The 24371-nt window shown below is 44.1% G+C and overlaps 1 protein-coding gene across 2 annotated transcripts in view; it reads left to right on the top strand.

The window, feature by feature from the left end:
* Positions 1-1787: 1787 nt before the first annotated feature.
* NCKAP5 (NCK associated protein 5) overlaps positions 1788-24371 on the top strand; it is a 749742-nt gene continuing 727158 nt past the window's right edge. Inside the window, exon 1 of one of the 2 annotated variants that reach the window (XM_086957062.1) lies at positions 1788-2596. The gene's annotated coding sequence lies outside the window, so the exon portion shown is untranslated. The remainder of the gene's footprint in view (positions 2597-24371) is intronic. The other variant, XM_086957063.1, reaches the window with a different exon arrangement.

Raw genomic sequence — 24371 nt, 5'->3', positions numbered from 1 at the left:
TCCCCCTAATCCTTCTAGGGAAAAGGAAGCCAAACCTTTGAGCAAGGGTTTACACCACAGCCTCTTCCAAGCATCCAAAGTAGTTGAGCACCAGTTGGGGCGAACCCTATTCAGGTTGTGTCTCCCACCTACCCAGACTGGGATCCTGCCCATTATATTGAGAGAGGCAAAGTGTTTGGTAGGTTGCTGCCCTTACCACTCAAGAGCAAATTAACCTGCCTTGTGTTAGCTTAATGCCCTTACCCCTCCATGTGGTGCTAGTTTGTCTTGTCAATTCCAGAGAGAACTTGATCTTTAAGGCCGACATGAGGGGTCTTACTCTTGCTGTTCTAGAATTTTCGAGACTACATCCACTTTCTCTTTTATTGGTGAAGGACAGAGTGTAAAAAAGAGGCAATGCGGTGAACCTGCTTCCATTCTTTCAGTTAGGAAATCAGCACAGATTTGTTAGTTTTCATTTTGATCACTCCTAGCCCAGCTCTTTTCAGACCTGCGAATCTTGAGAAAAACAGCTTTTATATAAATGTCTTCAGAAGTTAACTTTCATTCCGACCGCCACTACCTGGTTCCATGCCACTCTTCCCTCCTCCCATTAACTGTGCTATCATCTCTAGCAAGAGCCTTTGATTCAAAACAACAGTAGCCAGCAGGGAGAGGGAAGCCTTGTTGATCCAAAAACTCTTTGACTTGGGTCGTGAGTGAACTTTTTATGGAAAAATCTAACTTCTCCTTATTACTTTAAGACTGATCAAAATGCTTCCGGTTAACTTTTCTGATGGGCATTAGGTCCAGTCCCCATCACACCTCTAACTCTGACCAGACATATCTTTGTGGCAAGGGTGTCACATGGTGCAGTTCTGGTCTTTTCAGCTCGAGACTGCCCTTCAGGAGAGCAGCCTGTTGCTCACTTTTAGTACTGTCATTTGTGTGGCATTTCGTGTGCTTTTCTGATAACATGGACAGTGGTAAGCCACCCAAAGTGGTGGTGACAGGCTGACTCAAAGGCAAGCAGTGAAGCAAAGAACCCCAATAATGATCACAATTGGGACTGCAAAGAATAACGTTGGGGTCTCTATAACAGGGCATTGTGGTAAGTGTGAGGGAACCCCCTACTCCTGCAGGGTACCTGAAACACTCAGTAACTGAGGGGCTGGCCTGATAAGACTGTCTTGTGCGGGAACCAGATATTTCTGGATTATACAGCTGGACAGAAAACACCAGAGGTTATATTGTGCCTGATGAATACTATCAAGCCAGGTGGACAGTCAATTTAGGTCATCTCATCGCTGACTGCTGAGCAGTGCCTGAAAGTTCACTCAAACCATATTGTACTAGAATATTGTGACCAGAATATTGTTTTACAGGGATGTTGTTTACAAAAATATCACCCAAAGGAACTATTATTACCAAATAAGCTACCACCGGGACCCTGTTTTGGATAACTGATATTAAAGACACAATATTTCTTGGCAGATGACATTTTTGGTAAGGTTGTTTTCCTGACAACCCGCCCCCCGCAAACTGCGTTCTCTAAATCTGCAACAAAGTTCATGCTTCCAACATAATCTGTGTGGTGTCATTTATTTTGGGGGATCAAGTTACACCCAGCTGGCTTCAAAGCACTTTGTTTTAGAATGGTGGAGTGTGTGGTGAGTGAAAAGGACTGTCTCTGCAGGAGTTGCAGTCAGTGTCTACTCTCCTCTGTGGTACAGGAGTCAGGAAGGGTGACAGAGGCCACCCGCCACTACATAAAGAACACAAGGCTGGCCCGACAGCCGCGGCCTGCCCTGGCACTGCGTGTGTCTGTGTGAAGGGTGTCGAGAGGCCGGACTCTGTAATACCGAGGAGGGACGCGCCTGCTTGCAGCCAGTCTCTTCCCTGCTCCCCCTGCACACGAATGCGCGAGAGTTGGCCCTTCGCTGAGCAGCAGGGGCAGGAGGCAGGCCCAGCTCCCGGGCAGAGCCTTCCCTATCAGTCACCCGGCTCACGGCAGACAATGGAGTTGCTCGGCCTGCCCTGCTCCCTCCACCCCGCCTCCCTCTCCTCACACTGGCTCTCCTAACCCGGGCTGCTGCAGGCACAGATTTGTCAGAGCCATTCAGTTGAGACTGATTATGATTGCAGCAGATGGGCTGGATTTGACAGCCGATCCTAAGCAGTTTCTTTAGGGCTGGGGAATTAATAGGCCCCGCTTTGCAGGATCGCACACAGAGCCCGGGCAGCAGCGGCCCTCCCCGCTGAGGAAAGTGCCACCTCCCGAGCCAGCGGCCCTCCCCGAACACATGTTCAACGTCCCGGAGCCTGAGAGGAGCAGCTCGCGAGGCGCACAACAAAGCGAAAGGAGAAGCCGGGAGAGGGGGCGGGGAGGGGGTGTGAAGCGCAGCCTGCTGGGGCTGCCGCCGCCGCCGCCGCCGCTGCTGCCTCTGTGGCTTGCTGCTGGCCCGGGCCCCGCTCCCTGACTGGAAAGTTTATCAACTCTGGCTCCTGCCCCCTGCTTCCTTCGGCGTCGCTCGTTCCACCACTCTGGGATTACAATGTTGTGGTTGCTGGGTGCGTGAACTCTCTGCCGTCCTGACCATGTTTCTCCACAGAGCAGGTAAGCAGTTGTGCCCGCGCGCTCCCCCTCATTCCCAGGGAAGGTCTCGAGCGTTTGCACGCGGGTTGCACTGCGTCACGCTGCCCAGCCGCGCGCCCCCACGCAGGGACTATTTCATGAATTCAGTGCCTGCTTCAGGTTGTGCGCCTTTGGTAGGATATGCCATGCTGCCAGGGCTGCTGCCCTGACCTATGTATGCATTTATCTTCAATGCACAGGTCCCCCTGCTTTGGAACAATATATTGATTTGTAATTGACACACGCATGTGTGCTTGTCTTATCCCATGGTGTTTGAATTGCTGTCTTCAAACCACACACTTCTTTCTGAAGTGAAATCGCAAGGGGGTGTGTGGGGGTTTCAGCACATTCTGTGTTTGTTTTTATTGTGTTTCTGTACGACTACGGCTGTTTACTGTGCCAGGGTAACTGTTGATGGTGTGTAAAAGTTGTCATTGCTGTCCGATTGTTGCACTGCTTCTCCCCATTTCCAGCCACACTTTATTTTGCTTGGAGACCCTTTCCTGGACAGTGTAGGGACCCTGAACTGCAGCTGAATAATTCGGCGTCCTTGTGAGGAAGTGCCAGGGCTGAGACTGGCACAGGAGCGGCACTGTTACGCATTACGCTGGGCAGAGAGTGGCACGGGAAGGGTGTTCTCTCAGTTCCTTTGCCATGCTTTTCCTGCTCAGAGCAGGAGTGGACATTTACATTGGGGTTCTAGGCTCTGCTACTGTATGCTTGTACCTCTGTGAAGCCTCTGACGCGCATTATTTCAGTAGAAGTGGCCCTGTGCTGCCTCCTGCTGCGCCTGGGACTGACACCAGAGGGGGGCTCCCCTGGGCCCCGCTGCTCTAGCCTATAGTGGGACAGGTTAGGGACAGTGACTCTGGGCGCTGCTGCTGTACGGCACCCTGATTTGGACTAGCTGTGGCATCTGCTGCTATACTGTGCCCTGCTGATCCCATAAGTATGGACGGCATAGATCGGGGTATCGGAGGGTGGGGGGCTGGCAGCTCTGTTGTTACACTTTCACCACGGCTATAGCTGGCACCGAGGTCAGAAAGGGTGCCCCTCGCTACTGTTGTATTTTGTCCCACAACACCAGGGTTGTTGTTGTAGAGCACTGGAGGAGGTGCCGCTCGGGTCTGCTGCTCGACTGCACACCCTCTTCAGACTAAATAAACTGTTCTGCTGCTGGACGGTGCCCACGTTGGCCAGAGACTGGCACAGATTGTACTTTCAGCCTTTCAAAGTTGTAATAGATGTTCTCTAGCATGGATGTGCGGGATTTTGCTTAAGCTGCTGCACTGGAATGCACTGGACTGAAGGAAAGTGTGACTTTTAATAACAATGTGTATGGGACGCTGGCCAGCTATCTGGATTAGAATTACTTGCTCTGTGCTTAAAGGGGCATTTCATGACAGCCACGCTAAATGCACAGGAGGGTGTTCCCTTGGGCTCCAGGGGGGCGGGTCACTATTCTGCTATGCAAAGTGCGCTGCAGGGGTCTGCCGGTGGGGTGGGCGCTTCTACTATTGGTGCAGCAGCTAAAGTTGCACGGTGGCCCAGAGCCCCGGAGGGCCCTTTGAACCTTGGCAGTGCTGTATTTCACTGTCCCGAAAACAGTCAAAAGGGCTATTTTCTTGCTTGCCATATGGCCCATGGAACTTGCTACGTTACTAGATTTGCCTGGGTTATTTTGCTGCACTGTGCCTTCCTCACCCAGGACTGGCACTCTGCACAGTAGGGGTGCCCCCGGGCGCTGTTGCTACACTGTGGACTGTCCGGGACTGGCACAGCTCAGAGCAAGGACTGACTTCTGGCTCTGGTGCTGGACTCCGCCTTCTTCCCCTCAGAACCGGACTGGAGGGGGTTCCCTGTGCAGTGCTGCTGTACAGTTTCATGTGAATGTTTCTGGCTCCCTTTCCATCCACTCTGCTAAAGTACCAGGCCCCGGGCTGTGTAAGCACGTTGTCCTTGGAAAGTCAGACGTGCTCTCAACGGAAACCCAGAGCAAAAAAAAAAAAAAAAAAGTAATCCGGGTGAAGAGGGGGCGTGGGTAGCCCCCTCCTTGTGCATGTTTTACAGTGGGAAGCTGCACGGCTGTGTGCCCTGTTGCTACTAGCAACTGCATGTACTGTACTGAAATGGCCTGGCAGCTCCATAAGCAGCTTTAACTCTGATGGATGGTGCAGTGACATTATGATGGTTTATAAGCGGAGCTGGTGAAAATAATCAAGCTTTCATTTTTTCTTTTTCTCTGAGCGATTTGGATTAAAGATCTGTGTTGGTTAATCCCGGTGCCATCTCTTCCTGGTATGGGTGTTTTATTCTCCTTCATAGACAGAAGCAGAGATTTAATTCCCTCAGCTCAGCACTGTGGGTATTCTTTTGTTAATTTAGATATAAAAAAAAGCTTTTCGAAGGTCCCCTCCCAATTTATTGGACATTTTTTTAAAGGATAATTCGAGGAGGATTCGGCATTTGCTTTTTTAATAATAAAAACAATAAGTCCTACAGGAAACCGCTGGCATCGGAATTCGTAGCTCCTTCGTGTTATGTGAAATATTCGGCTTCCTGTGACGTGGTGGGAGCGGTCACCTCTTCACATGCAGAGCAGGCTCGGCACAGGTAAACCGGACTCTGAAGAATGCCGAGCATTTCTGCGCTCGCCCACTGCTGCCGCTGTAAAAACAGGGCGTGTGTTTACCTTAGACCTGTGGTGTTGTGGTTCGTGGCGACCACCTTGCGGGCATTGCGCCATGTGGCGCGTACAGCTAGTGTTGTGCCAAACTACAGCTCTTTTGACATTTTCTAAAATAAGAGGGGTGGAGAGGGGGCGTGTCTGTATATATGTGCATTTCTTTCTCTGTGCTATCGCTCGTGCTGTGATTGGTGCGTGTTTTATAAGCTAAAGAGCAAAGAATGTGTCAGAATCTGCATCGCGCCTGTATAAACAGACTGAGGTAAAAAAAAATCCCCCTGCTTGTTTACTTGAACAAAATCCAGCGATTCCAGCATGCTTTCATTCCGCCCGCAGCAATAAAGGGGGTTAAAAGCAGCTGCCTGCGCTCCTCGCGGTTTCCCCACATTAAACAGTTCAGCCTTGTTGCGTCCAAGTCCTTGGGCTATGTGTATTCAATTAAGGGGGAGAGGGGCATGAAACATCCTATTAAGAATATCCATTTCTCTTCAGCTGAGAGAGCAATGCTGGTCTCTCTCGGCCCAGCAGCTGATCTGCAGCTGAGAGTACACGTAAGCCGGAAGTACGCAGCAGCCTGATACATAAACAGATTTAATTCAGTTCAAGCTGGCGCCCGCAGCTTTTCATCATATGTATTGGCCATTGAAGAGGAATACAATACATTTATACCACACTTACTAATAAATACACAGTTTAAATATTATTTCCAGATTTTCATTAATTTTAATATATGTTTAGTATAGTGTGGCCTGCAACACCCAGCACAATCGCAGGAGTCGGGTATGTGAATGGCTTGAACGGCTTTCTGGTGTAGCACACACACTGTCAGCCCAATCACTCATGTTTTGACTAGTAATGGAGTCACAGGGCTATTAGATGATGTGCTAAGAATCACACAATTCGCTCTAGCGAATGAGCTTGGATTCTGCAGTGCCTGCTGGGTGCGAAGCCTGCAACAAAGTTGTCAGAGGGTACCTCCTTCTGGGTAGCGTGTGACCGAAATAAATGGCACTTTTTGGTACGCATGACTTTTTTTTATTGTGTGAGATTTTAGACAAGCTAATGTGGATGAGCATTTTATTGGCCAGCGATTTACATCAGTGAAGTAAACTGTGTACATTAGTAGATGGCAGATAAGCTCTGTAAGTAAACAGGAGTCCAGTAGTCTGTACGTTTACACGCCTGGGGGGATTAGGGGTGATTGAAGGGGGGCTTTCCCACTACTTGATGCCAGAAATGTTCGTGGGAACTGACTGCTCTGTAGGCAGTTTACATTTTCTGTATATACCTTCTTTGGAGACTTTACATTTGGCGACCATCTTTACTTTTAATTTTTGAGCTTCCCAGAGGTCGTATGTCACCAACGGTGCTCAGATAAGAGTTTCCCACAGTGTGGCAATTACTGGTACAAACGCAACGCTTAACAATTGTTGGTAATTGCACTGTATCCATGGCGAGGAATTCCGAGTCATTTTTTTAAAGATACCGGAAGTGACAAACGGGCGAAGTCCACAGGCAGCAATTTGTTACTTGTGCACAGGCAGCAATTTGTTACTTTCACTGTAACCAATATATGTTTTTTAATATAAACAAATAAAACGATGTGTTTAAAACTTTCTTCCAACTATCGAAGTGGTTTGAGACAAAGAAGCGACGGTGGCATGTGGTGGTTATATAAGTGATATGGATTCGGTCCTCACTTAAAAAAAGTCATTATGCAAACACACCCACATTTGTGCAATCAGGCGGCAGAATTATTTAACCTGTCAGCGCAGAGCTCCAGAACAGAAACAGGTGTCCACCCACTGGACTTGTGCAAAGTTGAAAATCAAGATGTTGCTGGGATCGCAGCTTTGTTCTTGAAGTAGTCAAACAGTGAGCTGTAGAAAGCCCCTTTGCACGTAGGAACTTCAGAGACAGCACAGGAATTAAACACTTTTGGTGGAAGTGAAGTGGGATCCCTAAACATTTTGCCCTTTTGGACACTTTTTGTCTTCAGGCTAACATATTTCTTATAAGGCAACAGGTTCTTTCACGTTTTGAGAGAAAGCCTGCTTTGGTGTTGTATGCTGATGACACCCATTTTTTGATCGCCTTCTCTAAGAAATGTAGTGTTAACCTGGAAAAGTTTAAGGAGGACCTGCTAGAGGTTGCGGACTGGATGGCTGCAAACTGTTGCAGTTGAACGCCAGGAAGTCATAGGTTTTGCTGTTCGGGAAGGACCGAGATATGTGGTCCGAGCAGTGCTGGCTGGATCGCCTTAAACCGGCTCCTTCGCCCAAAGAGGCAGTAAAGAACCTTGGTGTGTGGATCGATAGTGGCCTTACCTTCAAGACTAAATCGAAAGCGGTAGCAGGGGTCTGTTTTGAGCTTCCGCAAGGTTTGAAACCTCTGCTGGGTTTTTTTCCTCCCAAAGTGCGTCAAACCTCTGTCTTGGCAACAATTGTATCAGGACTGGACTATGGTAATTCTCTCCATCTCGGTGCTAACAATTCCAGTATTAGGCGCCAGCAGAGAATACAGAATGCAGCGGCACACATTCTGGTGGCACTTCCGAAATCTTGCTCTGTTTCCCATGTTCTTCCTAAATTACATTGGTTGCCTGTTGAAAAGCGAATCCAGTTTAAAACTCTTTGTGTGTCTCATAGGATTCTGACTCAATAGGCCCCTCTGGGGCTGTCTAATTTGTTAGAGTTCTTTGTGCTGCGGCGCACCTTAAGGTCTGCTGACCAAGCTTTGGTCAGTGTTCCTTGAGTCTTGAGAGCCAGAGCCGGAGGCTGCTCTTTTCGTAGTCTTGCCGCAAAACTCTGGAATTCCCTTCCTGTTTCTATCAGAGGGATCCAGAACTATTTTGCATTTTGCAAAGCCATAAAGACCTTGCTTTTCTTGGCCTAATTTCTAACTCTTTCCCTCCATGCTCTCGCTCTTGGTCTTTGGTCGCGCTGGGACGCCCCGTTGCTGGGGCAGCCATGCGCAATACAAATCCGACTATAAATAAATAAATACATAAAAAATTCTAAACTTACAGCCCATTGACTACTAACTGTCCAAACCAGGTGAGCAAACTATGTGCTGTTTTCAGAGCTGGTTCTCAGTGGAGCAACTTGCGGATAAAAGGTTGCAGGCCACTGTATGTGGTATCACTGCTAGCATTCTAATGGTCCATTGTTTATTAGCAGTCTGAGATATATATATATATATATAAAAGCTCCAAGTCGCCCACAGGACAAGCAGCACACAAACGACAGCAGGTAAGTCAAAGGACCTTTAATAGGTATGGATGCAGTCCAGCCAGCAGATTCCTTAAGCAGCCTTTCACTTATAGCCTGGCGCGTTTCAAAGTTTTACACTTCTTCTTCAGAGGCGGTGACGGAAGGAAGTGCGGCAATCCGGTCAAAGTCCACAATCAATATACACGCCCATATGGGCCGCTCCTTAGAGGCTATGCATTCTGGGGGATGTAGTGCCGGTGAATTCACTCCGTAGATGGAGGCCCGCAAATCTGTCTGCTGGATACATTTAAAGTCCTCAAATGGACCTCCGCGGGTGGGGCCCATCCTCAAGGGAGCGGCCCATATGGGCGTGTATATTGATTGTGGACTTTGACCGGATTGCCGCACTTCCTTCCGTCACCGCCTCTGAAGAAGAAGTGTAAAACTTTGAAACGCGTCAAATGTGTTTGCCGAATAAAAGATCTTTTCGGATGAACTACGGGCTTGTTTGGATTCATTTACCTGGATTCTGTTTCTGTATATATATATATATATATATATATATATATATATATATATATATATATATATATATATATATATATATATATATATATATATATATATATATATATATAATTTAATTGCATTTATATTGCGCTTAGTACGCCTGATGAGGCATCAAAGCACTTTTTCGGTAAGTAGTATGCTACTCCGGAACCCATAAAAGATTGATGGTGAATTAGTATAGTGAAATATGAAAGTGATTTGAGTGGTGGATATTTTACTCAGGTATTTGCATTGAGAAGGATAGTGGAGGGATAGAAGAGGGCAAAAGGTTTGCATTCATATAGCAATTGTTTCCCTTGATGGGGTGGTGAAGCGCTTTTTTAGCAAGTAGCACGCTACTTCGGAACCCATAAGATGCCATTTGCCAGTAAATATGAACACGTTTTCTTAATACCAGCTCAAAAGGGGAAAGTGAAGTGAGATGGAGGTGCTTGTGTCGGTGCTGAGGTGGTCTCAGCTCTGAATTTTCTCAAATCCTTAATCTGGAGCACATCCTTGTTTAAAAAAATCTGAATATTTAATAATGACAACATTCTGCTTTAGATAGTGCACATTTCTCAAAGGTTTAGATTTGGCAAATCCATCAGGGTTTCAGTAGAGATGATGTTGGAGAAAAGGGTTCTGAGAATGCGAACGAAGAGGTAGATAACCCCCCTAAACATGACATCAATACGGTCAGTTTAATCACCACCTTTAACACTGAGGAGAAAAAAATAAGGGGCATCCTCAAGAAACATTGGCCCATTCTCCACACAGACATTAACCTGTCACCGTTACTGCCCATTGAACCCTCCATTATATTCAGGAGAGGACCCTCGATGAGAGATTGCCTAGTAAGAACCAGCCCAGAAGTGAGTGATAACAAGGTTAAGATTTCCAACAAAAAGGGTTTCCATAAATGTATCTCATGCAGAGCGTGCAAGTTCGGGATAAACACGGAGGAATTTCAATCTCCATTCAATCCCATGCCTACACCCATTAGAGACCTGTATACATGTCGTACAGATTACGCTGTATATGTTTTGGAGTGTACGTGCAAACTCAAATATGTGGGTAGCACCAAGTTACAGGTGTTTAACCGCATATTGCAACATCTTAGGGCAATAGTGAATTCTGATTCCAATTATCCTGTCGCCCGGCATTTCGAACTTGTACATGCCAAAAACTTGAACCATCTCACTTACTTTGTTATTGACTCCGTCCCCAAAAACATCCGAGGGGGGGATCGGGAAAAAATTCTGAGACAATTAGAGAGCAAGTACATTGTCCTCTTAAATACCAGAATACCTAATGGGCTTAACAGGGGGGAAGATTTACAAGTTTTTTTGTAAATAAATCATTATCTAATCCCTATGTAGCAACCTCGAATTGAGTAGCCTGTGTAGACATCTTTTTTCCAACGAATTATGTGAACTCTGTTCTTTTGTTGTTCTCCCATTTTTTCAGCCATGTACAGCACAGTTAAATTGAGCTCATAGCTACCTACAATGTAAAACCATGTGCAATCTATTCTGCTTTTAAACAATGGTCTTGGATTTATTATACTATATTTAGTCACTATGGCTATAGTGAACACTTAGCATCAGCAGCCATGCCTGATTGTTTTTAACTGTGGTGGGTTTCTATAACACTGGCGCAGGTACATTGAGTTACATGACATCTTTTGGTATGATTCGTTGTTATCATAGCATACATGTACTTACTGCGAGAATCTTATGCACTTGGGCACTGTTTTTTTGATAACAACGATGGAGGTCTTGTATTATGTTTTGGACATGTCACAATAATTTTGCACATATGTTTTGACTGGTATGAAATGAAGATTGAATACTAATTTTTCATTAGGCATTATTGTATATATCTTGAAATGAATTTTACTTGATATTGCACTAGCACTTTATTCAGCTCCTAGACTTATCTGAATATCGAAATGTCCTTTTGAGTTTTATAATTTGTACATATGTGTAAATGAAGTATTTTTTCCATGTCCTTTACCCCCTTAATCCATTGTTATCGTTTCTACCTCTATGTTTGACACAGTATTTAAACACCCCCATTGGTAATTTGAGGCCATGTGATCAAGGCCGTTTTGTGACGGCCGAAACGCGTCATGCCGATGGTGAGGGAAAAATAAAGCCACATCTTTGAAAATCTACCTTGGTGTTTTTGAGATCTGTTCCGCGGTGGTGCGAGGAGACGCATTGCAGGACTCTTGTTTTGATATATATATATATATATATATATATATATATATATATATATATATATAAATTTAATTGCATTTATATTGCGCTTAGTACGCCTGATGAGGCATCAAAGCACTTTTTCGGTAAGTAGTATGCTACTCCGGAACCCATAAAAGATTGATGGTGAATTAGTATAGTGAAATATGAAAGTGATTTGAGTGGTGGATATTTTACTCAGGTATTTGTATTGAGAAGGATAGTGGAGGGATAGAAGAGGGCAAAAGGTTTGCATTCATATAGCAATTGTTTCCCTTGATGGGGTGGTGAAGCGCTTTTTTAACAAGAAGCACGCTACTTCGGAACCCATAAGATGCCATTTGCCAGTAAATATGAACACGTTTTCTTAATACCAGCTCAAAAGGGGAAAGTGAAGTGAGATGGAGGTGCCTGGGTCGGTGCTGAGGTGGTCTCAGCTCTGAATTTTCTCAAATCCTTAATCTGGAGCACATCCTTGTTTAAAAAAATCTGAATATTTAATAATGACAACATTCTGCTTTAGATAGTGCACATTTCTCAAAGGTCTAGATTTGGCAAATCCATCAGGGTTTACTGAAGCCACACTTTTTAAGCAACCAGAACTTAGATCACTTAGTGCAGAGAGGCCATGTCCCACCCAGCACGGAATATAAATGCAGACTAATCCTATAAACTTTGTGGCTACCATATAAAAGCCTGCTTGTGTCATGTGGTTGAAATGTGGCCTGTAAACATAAGTCACCTCTTAATTTTCTATCTTTACTAGTTACGGGCAACAGGATCCTCTAGGTGACATGTGGCCAGTAAAAAAAGTCTGTTATGGGGAAATGTGATCTCTTCTTAGGCTGAGAATATGCCAGGCACCTGTGCTCTGAACTGCTTGTAGTTGATATAGTTGTTTGTGGTTAGCCTTCTTCCTGGTATTATATCCAGGAGTTCCTATATGCCTTTTAGGAAGGCTTCAACCACTTTTCTATCAGCGAATTAGTGGGGAGGTAATGTGATCTGTACATCGCCAATAGTCTGAGCTTTTTATAATGCCAAGATGCCTTTCTGGGTCAACAGAGCGCTATATAAATATATCTCCATTCTATTCATTACCCGCAAGTATTCCCAGTGTACATCTCATCAGTTAGTATCAAAAAAGGGAAGACTGATCTGAAAGAGATACGGAAAGCAGGGGCAAAAACCCTGAATCCGCACGTGAGCCCTGAGAACTTGGAATCAGGTGGTAACTTCTACAGGTTGGTTTGCTTGCTTGTGATGAGGGTCTTAGTCGTCTCAGAAGCCCATTTATACACCAGGAGGTTTACACATGTAGGGTTGGTTGTGCATAGTACTGTGGTACTTATTTAAAAGCACCAAAAAATGAAAACAAATAGGGAATTGAGGGCGACATTTACCTCTGCTGTCATTTAATGCAATGGATGGAAAGCTATTGATAAATATATATTACTGTATCTTGAATACTCTGAACCAAAAACCTGTCATAAAATATTGGAAATATATTGGTTTTTCGCGGTCATGCTACTATTTCTTGACAATGCCCCCATGTTTCTGTCTTTCATTGTTTAAAAGATGGACTAGTATTAATGATTGTTTTAGCACATGCACAAAATTGCATCGAGACCCCCTTAGTGGCATGTTTAATATCCAAGAAAAGGAAGGAACTTGACTGGTGAATATACACATACACAGGCCAGCACACATAAAATGCATCTATTTAAAAAGGCAAAACACAGTTGCCTTTTTATACAGCAACACATGTGGTGCACATGCTGTACCAAAAGACACCTGATAGCCAAAAAAAGCAATGCTATGTAGCCCTGACCACCCTGCCAGGTGGCAGCAGAGGCCCACTTCTTAAGGCTTACTAACCAACTGCCTCCCAGGTACTGAAACTGGCCTCCTTGCAGTAGTCAGGAGCAGCTCTCTGAAGCTTGCCCCCTGCTGCACAACAAAGATCAGTGCATCCTCCATCCAGCCGATACTATACCGAGATCAGTGCTTTCTCCGTTCATGCCACCGATGACATCCGAGCACTGCTTGACAATGGAGAAACAGCAGCCCTCATCCTCCTAGACCTCTCCGCGGCCTTCGACACTGTCTGCCACCGTACACTAGTGCAGCGACTCAGCAACGTCGGAATCCAGGAGAAGGCACTGGAGTGGATCATCTCCTTCCTCGCCGGAAGGACACAGAGAGTCCGCCTCCCCCCGTTCAGATCTGAAGCCACCAAAGTCATCTGCGGCGTTCCTCAAGGCTCCTCGCTCAGTCCAACCCTCTTCAACGTCTACATGAGCCCCCTCGCAGACATCGCACGCCAGCACAACCTCAACATCATCTCCTACGCCGACGACACCCAGCTGATCCTCTCCCTCACCAACGACCCCGCCACCGCCAGAGCCAACCTTCACGAAGGGATGAAAGAGGTAGCCAAATGGATGAAGAACAGCTGCCTGAAACTGAACTCGGACAAGACGGAAGTCCTCATCCTGGGATCCTCACCCTCTGCCTGGGACGACTCCTGGTGGCCCCCCGCCCTAGGCAGCGCACCCAAACCAACAGACAACGCACGCAACCTGGGCTTCATCCTGGACTCCTCCCTCTCCAGGACCAGACAAGTCAACGCCGTCTCCTCGTCGTGCTTCAACATCCTGCGCATGCTACGTAAGATCTTCCGGTGGATCCCCACAGAGACCAGGAACACGGCCACCCAGGCCCTCGTCACCAGCCGCCTGGACTACGGCAACTCCCTCTACGCCGGAACCACTGCCAAACTCCAGAAGAGACTCCAGCGGATCCAGAACGCCTCAGCACGACTCATCCTGGACACCCCCCGTCGCAGCCACATCTCCGGACACCTGAGAGACCTGCACTGGCTCCCGGTCAACAAGAGAATCACCTTCCGACTCCTCACCCACGCACACAAAGCCCTACACAACCAAGGCCCAGGATACCTCAACAGCCGCCTCAACTTCCACGCTCCCAAACGCCAGCTTCGATCGACCGACCACGCCCTCGCCGCCGTCCCCCGCATCCGAAGAGCCACCACAGGGCGACGGTCCTTCTCCTACCTCGCCGCCAAGACATGGAACTCCCTCCCGACCCACCTCCGCCTGAGTCAGGACACCTCGCCTTCAGGAAGCAACTCAAGACCTGGCTGTTCGAGCAGTAGGGGATCCCCCTCCCCTAGCGCCTTGAGACCCTCTGGGTGAGTAGTGCGCTATATAAATGCTTTGATTGATTGATTGATGCAAAAAGGAAGAAAAACATTGAACTGCCCGACCGTCCCAGAAAACAGAGCTCCGCCCATATGGCTCCCCGGCAGAGCACGCAGATAGGCCGTTGTCAGCACAGCGGCCTCATCACTGAGAATGGTAGCGGCGCAGGGGTGGTGCCATTGACGATCCACAGGGTGGGGAGGGAGAAGTGGGAGTGCTGCCTTCATGGCAGTAAGCAGGAAGAAAGAGACCTGCCTGCCAGATTGCGCCTTCTTTTAAGGGGAGTGGTTTGCCCCATGCGACCATGGAAGCCCTTGAGAGCTTCCGGGGCAGCACCCGTGCAGCCAATTCTTGCCCTCGGCCGTCTCCAAGCCTAGGGCAAGCACAGCAAACCTGGCGGTGCCTCCCAGCTTCCCACCATATCATTGGCTTTCCAAAGTTGGGAGAGCCTCTGGAAATATCCAGGAAAAGGAAGGACCTTGTCTTACTCCTTGACAAGTTTATGGATGTTTTTTAAGCAAGACTTATCTTCCTCCTGGCCATATCTTACAAAAGGCAGTACCCAAGATGCCACATTGCATGCAAATGTCAACTTACCACTGTAGGAAATGAAACCTATGATTGTGCTGTGTTCCAATATTTGTGGAAGCCTTGATGGGTACATTTTGGGTGGCACCACAGTTTGCACTTATGGAGAAAAAGAACAACCAAATTCCTTCCATCATTGCTTATGTTTACTTGATGCAATACGCGGAGACTTGAAAATTACAGCACACAATTGCATTATTGAATGAAAATTTGAGCTGCACTTGGATTTTTAAATATTTATATCTTGTAGTTTTCATTGCAGAGCTCACCCAGGCTTTATTCTTGGAGTTGTGATGTCACAGATGCAGAGGGAATAATTTTTTTGGTCTCTCTTATGCAATTTTAATTGAGGTTGTGCCAAGATAAATAGTTTTTTCTGCTGCAACTTTCTAAAGTTTTCGAAACTTTGTAATCTTTCTGAAATTGATGGAGATTTTGGCTTTTAAAAGGAAAACAAAATGGGAGAAAACGTTTACTAAAATTAGGTTTGAAGGAGAAATACTCAGCAAAAAAAATCTTACAGAAGCTTTTCTATGGAAAAACACTATTGCAAAAATGTTTCAGTTTAAGAAAATGTATCTTGCAAGCAACTTTGATCAACATTTTAAACCGAACAAACAAAGCGAATTTGCTAAAGTTTGAAGTATGACCGACTCTACCAAGAACTAGGGGTGGTGCCCTTCCGCAAGTTTCCTGGAGTTTTTTTAAAGTGCACATCGTTTAGGAACGTCACAGAGTTTAAAGAAACTGTTGAAGCCTGTGCTTTGTAAGAAAAACGTCGCACATTTTAAATGTAGCTAGAGAATTCGCCCGCAAAAATCTTTAACGATAGGTTGTCCTACAAAAGCTGCATTTTTGCAGGAAACTTCACCAGTAGGTGAAATTGTGCAAAATTCACAAACTTGCTGACATTTATTAGTGCTCAGTTACGAAACTTTATACTACCCTGCAGGCGAAACCTTAATTGTGCACTCCCTATCAGGTGTTGTCGCCTACATTGTCTCAGATGCTTCTCATTTAGTGGCCCAGACACCTCCATACCAGACAGGTGGTAAATCTGAGAAAACACGCTGGTCTGACTTTCCTTTGAAACTAAATAAGGAGTGAATTTATTGGACATGTGCAATAACATTGGAACAGAAAGTGTTTTAAGTTCATTTGCTTTCCTGTGTTGTGGGTACTGCTGCATACTGGTGTCATGAGGACCCCTTGGAATGCTTAAATTATGTTTTAGAAAGAACTCCGAGGTAACTATGTGGATGATGTGAAATCCAAATAGCCTTCAGGATAGCTTGGCCTTCAGAGAGGGCTGTTTACCGTTGATGGTTTCTACAGAGGGTTCTGTGTAAAGTAGGAGGAGGCTCATAGCTTGTTCTTGTGGGAGATTGTGGTGGAGAAAGTGCCCCCATATCAGATGGGTGAAATCCAGCTTTAAATCTACATAGAATTGACTGGTTCTACAGGATTGATTTCCAAAGCAAGTCTAGGAGGGCTTGACTCATAACTAATTTTGAGAATATACGTATATTTTTAATACAACAAATCTAACTGGAATTCATTTACGTAGTTTTCGGTTTTCTTGAAAATCTGGCATTAGTCCGGCCCTCCTGGACCTATGTTGGACTTTCATGTTTGAGCTCAAGCCAAAACAAAGTGGCCACATAATACACCATCAGCGATGCATACTAGATGCCCTTAGTAAGCAAAAAAGATTTCCCATATGTTAAGTGCAGATTAAAGAAAAAAGCACTCTGATTGGGGAAATACATATCACTGGATGGTGTGGACAGGCCCACCGGCTCACCAGAGGAGAAATAAGGGTGGTATCAGTGCACACCCATCCCAGAACTTTTCTTTACATTCTTTTAGCTGCAGATATTCTGCCATCCTACACTCCCTACACTAGTACTGGTAACATCAGTAGTGTCTGTGCGTTCCAGATGAAATCCAGAAGTACAGTCTCTCACTTGGAGTGGCACCACACCCACAGACACCTAGGAACACCATAAGTTTATGAAAATAGAGGCCCCGCAGATTCACAGGCGGTGGTTTAACTCAATGGTATAATTCCCATTCATTGTGCACTGAACTCCAGCATATTCCATAAAATCATTCTTTCCATAAACATACAGAAAACTGTTGCTAACACTGACCGTCACACCGTCCAAAATTCCCCCCAAAATAATGGTAATATGTATTGTCTCTTCATTGAGGCCCATTTATGCCATTGAAAAGGGTATACGTAAAATTTCAGCAATATCAGGTGCAATTCATGACAAAAAATGTTCATTCAGATTATGCAAGCGGCATGATTGCCTGTGGATCACAACACAGCATTTACTTTTGAAAGTAGAGTGAACTGTACCTGCACTGCAGCAACTGCCGGTTGCACCTGCCTCGAACTGGTCCCTTTGGGCCTGACACCATTGGTGTTCCCACCAGGACTACAACAGTCGCCACAACACTCGACATAGACCCAAGCGGTCTGGAACTGCCTCATTCCCACTAGCCCTTCCACACCCAGAACAGGGCATCCCCTGGTGACACAACGGCCCCGTGCATCTCTCCCCTCACCATGCACTGCATACCCTGTATGTGGACATGTGGCGGGATTACTTATATTACATTTCTTTATTCATTTACAACTTGTAATCCAGGTACACCACAAAAGTCATTGGAAATAGTCTCAGTATGTAATCCAGAGCATTAACAACAACTATTATTCCAACATCCGTACAATATTTGTACCATGTTGCTCCAAGGGTGTGCAACCAGCGGCACTAAACATATCATAGAACAGTGAAATCTAGACTTATTCAAGAATCATGAGAAATTCATGAGATACATCTGTGAAAAGAAAATGAAAGGATAGGCAAATTAAAGGAAGAGAAAGAAATAGAGAAACAAGCACCCTACATCCAAGGACCATATATATCCAGGCTCCGATCCTGCTGACCCCAACAGTCATGGCACCCGGGCTTCTGGGAGCTTCATCAGCCCCATGCACCCCATAAGCCAGTCATCAGAGAATAGGGCATGAAGGCATAGGCAGTGCATTATGTCTAGACACATATGCTCAGATAAGTTTCACACGACTGACTCTAGACTCAAGGAGCGTCAAGGGTGAAAGAAAGTGGTGAAAACGCTCCCGTTGGGGAAGTAATATCCTCTTCTGTGTCGCATTTCTTTATTAACTTACAATTAGTGTTCCAGGTATGTCACAAGTGATATCTGCAATGTCGGAGAAAGGAGCCCCAGATCTCTTCAAAAACATGTAACTAGTCATTCAATTTATAGATTAGTCTCTCTCAAAAAATGCCACTCCGTACATACTCTCCAGCCATGTGTGAAAGGAGGATCTTTAAGTTATTTCCTGGATACCATTCGGGGTAAATATAGACTTAATACATTTCTTCATCATCATTATCACCATGATCATTAACAACTGCCGAAGTCTCACTGATAGAAGCTTTTCTCACAATGTATATTGTAGAGATATAGGTAAGAGTCTTGGTTCTCTCTACATCCTTTCATTTGGTAAAGTTGATATGGTCCTGCTCGTTTATTGTTAATTTTACTTTTAATATTGAACATTCTTTTACTTTCTTCTTGACCATTATTGTGTTTGGATTATGATGCACCACTATTCGGCTAATTATATTTTATCAGAAGAGTGACTTTTTTGTGCAGCTTTAAGTTTCTAATAGTTAAACAATACTTCATCCACGTTTAATACATTTCTTAAATAAAGCTTACGAATAAAATCACATATTTCATAGTCTTGGAAGTACTCAGTTATAATGTGAAGAAAAACTCTGGTGAAATGTGCAGCAACTGCAGTTTTCATTTATGCGCTGTACCATGTTTGAAGTACATGAAATCATTCTTCATGGGGTCTAAACGTCTTTCCTCATCAGCGTTTTCAGCTTCACCCACCCACATTTAAATTGCCCACAACCCTCATTATAAATGAAGTGCCAATTTGTCATTCCTTATTTAATGAACTTCACTGGTACAGTTTCCTGCCACAGCAAGCTATTCCTCCGCATTTCCTTTTCTAAGCACAAAACGAGTGAATCTGATGCTGTGAGGGATGTCACGAGTCAGGTTTATTGAGATAAAGTGTCTTTCTTTTCGAATGTTCTGAATACATTTATTCTTGTCTCAGTTTAAAAATTAGAAGAAAATTTACAGATTACCCGCCTTCTTTAAACTTGTCCCTTATACATTATGCGAGATAACAAAAAACAGTCAATCTCCCAAACTCATGGAAATCACTGTCTCCTCCTGTTTTGAATAGTACTACTCTCTGAACCAAAGTGCACTGGAACTCAATTCACATTTTGATCCGGAGATGAAACCGGCATGTAACAGTGTTTTGTAGCATTCAGTAAATGACTACCTGCAGTACTGAGATACCACATCAATTAGGTAAACTGAAAACACTAAAAGAGCATACTGAAAATGAAAAGAACATGCTAAATAAAATTAAGGCAGTCATGTTAACTTTATCACTGTGCACCCACTAGCAATTTCTAAACACCTAGCATCTCCTCTGTGCTATATGAACCCACCCCTAATATTTGACTGGATGTGACAGCCGGCTCCAGAAGACTTCACATGGATATTTAGTTTTAATTTCCATATGTACAAACATGAAGACTTGTACCCAACCTTAGCCCTACCGCCAATTTAGTTTTCTTTGCTGTGAAGAATCTACCATGTATAATAGCCTGCACCTACCAGCCGGTATAAAGTTTCTTCCCAGACCATGAGGGGAAATCAAACTTTAAATAAGGAGTGCTGGGACACTAAATATTATTATGAGTCTGCTGTATCTCAGAATATAGTATAGAAAAATAAGGTCTGCCATAATCATCATGTCTTAAATATTGTGTACAAAATCTCTTTTCATTTGGAGTAAATGTTCTGTTATTAAATCAATTGGGGCGAAAGTTTTGTAAATGCTGTTTTGGGCACAATATATATGTGCGATGATGCTTTGACCACAATATTCCACGGCAGCACCTTACAGATCACTGTCACAATCTAAAATTGTATTCATAGCAACTCTCATTACCACTGAAATCTACACAAGACTAGGGAGAGATGTGCCACTATTTACCAATTTGTTTGTTCATGGTGCAAGACCTACTGTATGATTGTCTTGATAGCATAGTGTATGGCTTAATATGTTATGCTTGATGTTTCTTGGTGGTATTCTTATTTTGTTTGCCTTTATTTTCAGAATGTGTATGTTCGTGTTTCGTATATTTGTTTATATTCATGTTGTGTATATAGTGTTTATGGTGAATCCAGGAAAATCAAGTCACACAAGCACTCTCTACAAAGTCAATTATCAGGGAATTTTCCGTCCAATATTAGTATTTCAAGGTTTTTACACCAGCATCAACAATGAGTTCATTTAGAGTTAGAGGGCTTCAAAATATGGATCCAAAACAGTTGTTGTACTTCAAAATCTTTATTTTCAAACACATTAAAAATGTTCCAGCTTTGCACCGCCGACACGTGTTTCGCCTACTCAGAGGCTTTTTCAAGGTTTATTGGGTAGTGCGACTCGCTGAGTGGAGATAAGTCAAATATTCAGATAGTCAAGTTTCCTATGGACCATGATAAGTCTTTTCGCTTTCAGCATCGGGGCCGAATCTCCACTGCTAGGCGCTAACCAATATTGTTGTTTAATAGTTTTTATGGTATTTGTCTATTAAGGGGGACACAAGTGGTATACTAAGAACGTTATAGGCGGGGAGGTTCGGTAGCTTGGCAATTCGAAGTCGGTTGGATGTTGGTGCAGCATGCGGCAGTTCTCTGTCCACTCCTGCTATTTTAATTAAACTGAAGTTTTGACTAGTTATTTGAAGTAGGGTGGACTCAATAATAATCTCTCGAACAGAGCTTATTTTACAACTATCCTTCCAGCTGAGAGATCACTAGCTAGTCCGTGACAATAAATGTGAAGGGTATTTTGGCTATCATTAGATGGAGCTAATGGGACTGTTGAAGTTGTTTTCTTAATGAGAGTAAACTCTAAGATTGTTTGAAGGTGAATAAAAACATTTATTTGACCCAAGAAAGAGTTAAAGTTACTTGCTATGTCTGGGCTTCTGGAACATGAACTTTAGTATTCTTTGGGTGTAGCTAGGATCCCCTTTACAGTTGTCAGATTGATATTTTTGCACATTGCGTTGCACTTCCCCTCTTTTTAACATCTTGACATTATGTAGGAAGCCCGACTCTGAAAATGAGCTCTCTCAGGAAGGGGTGTGGAGCAGTTGTAAATTCTTTTTTACAACATGCCCTCTTTGCTGTTTGGAATGTTGTAATTAAAATGAGTTTTCTGTGGTACTAAGGCATTGTGGTCAAGCCAGGCCAACACACAGCTCCACAATTCAGAAATTGATCTATGTATTTAGGTCAGTGAGTTTATGATGGTAGGTATTTAAGGCCCTGTGAAGCTGGTAATGGTCAGATTGCTTCCCAGAACTTGGATTGCATTTGGTCAGGCCAGCCTTAGAAGCCTGCAGGCCCAGGGTAAACAAGTTTTCCATGGTTATGAATGCTCACAGTGAAGCTCCCTTTAAGCAGCGAACATACTAATACCAGCACCAATGTTCAAGACCCACGCATTGATCTGCAAGTGTTGTATGTTACGTACATCCAACTGTACTTTTCTAGTGGGGTGTGGTAATATAGGGGTAGATGCACACAGAACCATTGGAAAGTTAAAAGTATCGCAAATTAGGGGGGAAGGAGTAGATGTCAAGTATCTCTCCCTTTCTTCCATGTTTAATAGGAATTTGTTAAGACATTTACTAAACACTAAGGCACTCCCTGATTGTCCTTACGGGTAACATCTTGTGAGTTGATTAAGCCTTCATTACTGTGTTGTTTGGATAGTCAGCGGAGGCCTACTTTTTTTTAATATAAACTGACTTCCATCGGGCACACAATCGTAAAATAATAAATGTATATGAAATTACAGTTGTCAAAAGAATATACAATCCTTTCTCTCTGAAAAGGTCCTAAAAGGGTTATACAGTTGCAATCTTCATTTCCAAGCATGTGTTTGAGGTGTTGACCTATGCTCAGCCCAGTGGTATACTCACATCTCACCTAATGCTATTGGCTAGAAGGGTGTATCATTCCATCTCTCCTCAAGTACTTGCTTTAAACTGCAAGAGGGCTACTTTACATCGCCCTCTCTAGCCTCCCTGATAGCACCTCCCCGACTGTGTAATGTGCTAATGTTGCATGCGTTAGCACATTATTTACAGGCCTGGTAGCTTTTCCAGTGCCTGTTAAACTTTGCACTGTGGAAACGGGAAAGTGGAAAAGAGTAAGCAGACTAGTGAAGGAAACACATTTATTAGTCCTGACCACCAGGAAGAGACTGGAGCAAAGGTCTGCTCCATGATTCATTAGCCTGCAGTTCTTTGCATAGTCTGCTGCACAGCGCTGCCACAGGAAGCCGGTTATCTTGTTTATCTAAATTAGGCCATCCATAACTGTTGTTCTAAACTATAAGTTTAGGTCATTATATGTGACACGTTGAAAAATGATGACAAATAATTTCCACTGAAACAAATGCATTTAAGCATTTCAGGAAACAGTTATGGGAACTTTAGAAACACATATGTCCTTAAATGTATAAAGATATCGATTGTTTAATTAAAATAGAAATAAGAGTATAGGGTCGTTTAACGTATTTTTTTCCAGGAGTAAGCCAGACTTAAATACCACGTCTTCAACTCCTACAGATTTTAATACTTTTGCTGGGGCCAGCGTTTAGCAGTTTTTCTGGCCAGAATAGCTACCATTTAGAGCTATAGTAAAACACCGGGCATAATGCTTATAAGTAATTTAGTAAAATGTGCTCTTGTATTCAAAGTGAAAAATCAGTCATCTAAGAATTTTTCATAAGGTATCTTTTTGAGATGGTATGCTGTCTATGTTATATCATATGTAAAATAATCAGTACGCAGTGCAGTTGTAATCTCATGCGTTTTTTAAATTTCCAATGATTAATCGTCTTTTTGATATTACCAATTTTAAACGTTAACTTGGAGCCTTCTGCATTCTGAATGCTCCCTCTTGAAGCTTCAAATAGTGTTTCGTTCAGGGTGCTTCTCAGATACTTTACACAAAGGGGCGGCTCCTCCGCTAAGGCAGAGGAGCGTTGCCCCACTGCTGGTGGGGAACATGCACAGCCTCCCTGCCCCCGTCTGAGTGCCGAATCACAGCGCTCAGACCAATCACAATGCTGCAATGCACTGTTGTGATTGGCTTAGGGGAAACAATCACAACGCTGCATTGCAGCATTGTCATTGGCTTATGGAGCCTGGGAGCCCGGTGCTTCCCTTGCGACGAGTAGAAGTGGCAGAGAGGCTGTGGCTAGCGGCACGACCAGCAGTTTTTTTATTTTTATTTTTTTATTTTCTACACCCGCCATCATTCCCTACCAGCTGCCACTGATTACACATGAGTTAAGTAAAGTTGGTGTCCCCAGAGCATCCACAGATGAGTCACCAGCAAAAAGGAGTACAGAAAGTAGAAAATATTGGGATGTCAGCAACCATGTTGGAATACATTTCTTGTACCTGACTTACAATCAAATAGATCTGGTGTAACTAGTACTAAAGTGTAGGAAATGGTTTAAATTGGTAATTTTTTACTATAAGTGTAGGAAAAGTGCCTTGTATGCAAAAGTGCCTTGCACGTAATAGAAAGATTTCAGGATAAATAAAAGAGAAATACAGAATTACAATTTTCTCAACCTGACACAGTGCGTGTTCTTGTTATGTTGAACAAGTTTGAAGAAAGTGCATGTCACTAGGACTGCACACGGATGCCAAAATATAATATTCTGTGCACATGCGTAGGAGTAATGTATAAAGTTGTGAATCAGCCTCTATGTGTAAAAAATGGTACCATCACTTCCAGGTGAACTGGCACTAAATCTGATGCAGTGAAGCATTAAGCTAAGCTGCTATTCTCGGTGCTGACCTGAGTTTTTCTCTCTGAAGTGATTGAAACAACATTGTTTGCCTGCATCTGTACGCCATATTACACCGTTCTTAGGTCGAGCCTACCAGATTGGGTAACCCTCTGGGTTGCTTCCTCCACCCGCTTTGGAAAAAAAGAAACACTTTTATTGTACTTTTTAAAAAGAAAAAATGCTGCCCATGTTATTTTGTAGACATGCTCATGTGTGGATGTAAGCGTTGGCCTGCAAAA

The sequence above is a fragment of the Lissotriton vulgaris genome, chromosome 2_1 (assembly GCF_964263255.1).
Source record: "Lissotriton vulgaris chromosome 2_1, aLisVul1.2, whole genome shotgun sequence".
In the NCBI taxonomy this organism is placed as follows: domain Eukaryota; kingdom Metazoa; phylum Chordata; class Amphibia; order Caudata; family Salamandridae; genus Lissotriton; species Lissotriton vulgaris.
The sequence above is the reverse complement of the archived record's forward strand: the minus strand, read 5'-3'. Positions and strand labels throughout refer to the sequence as shown.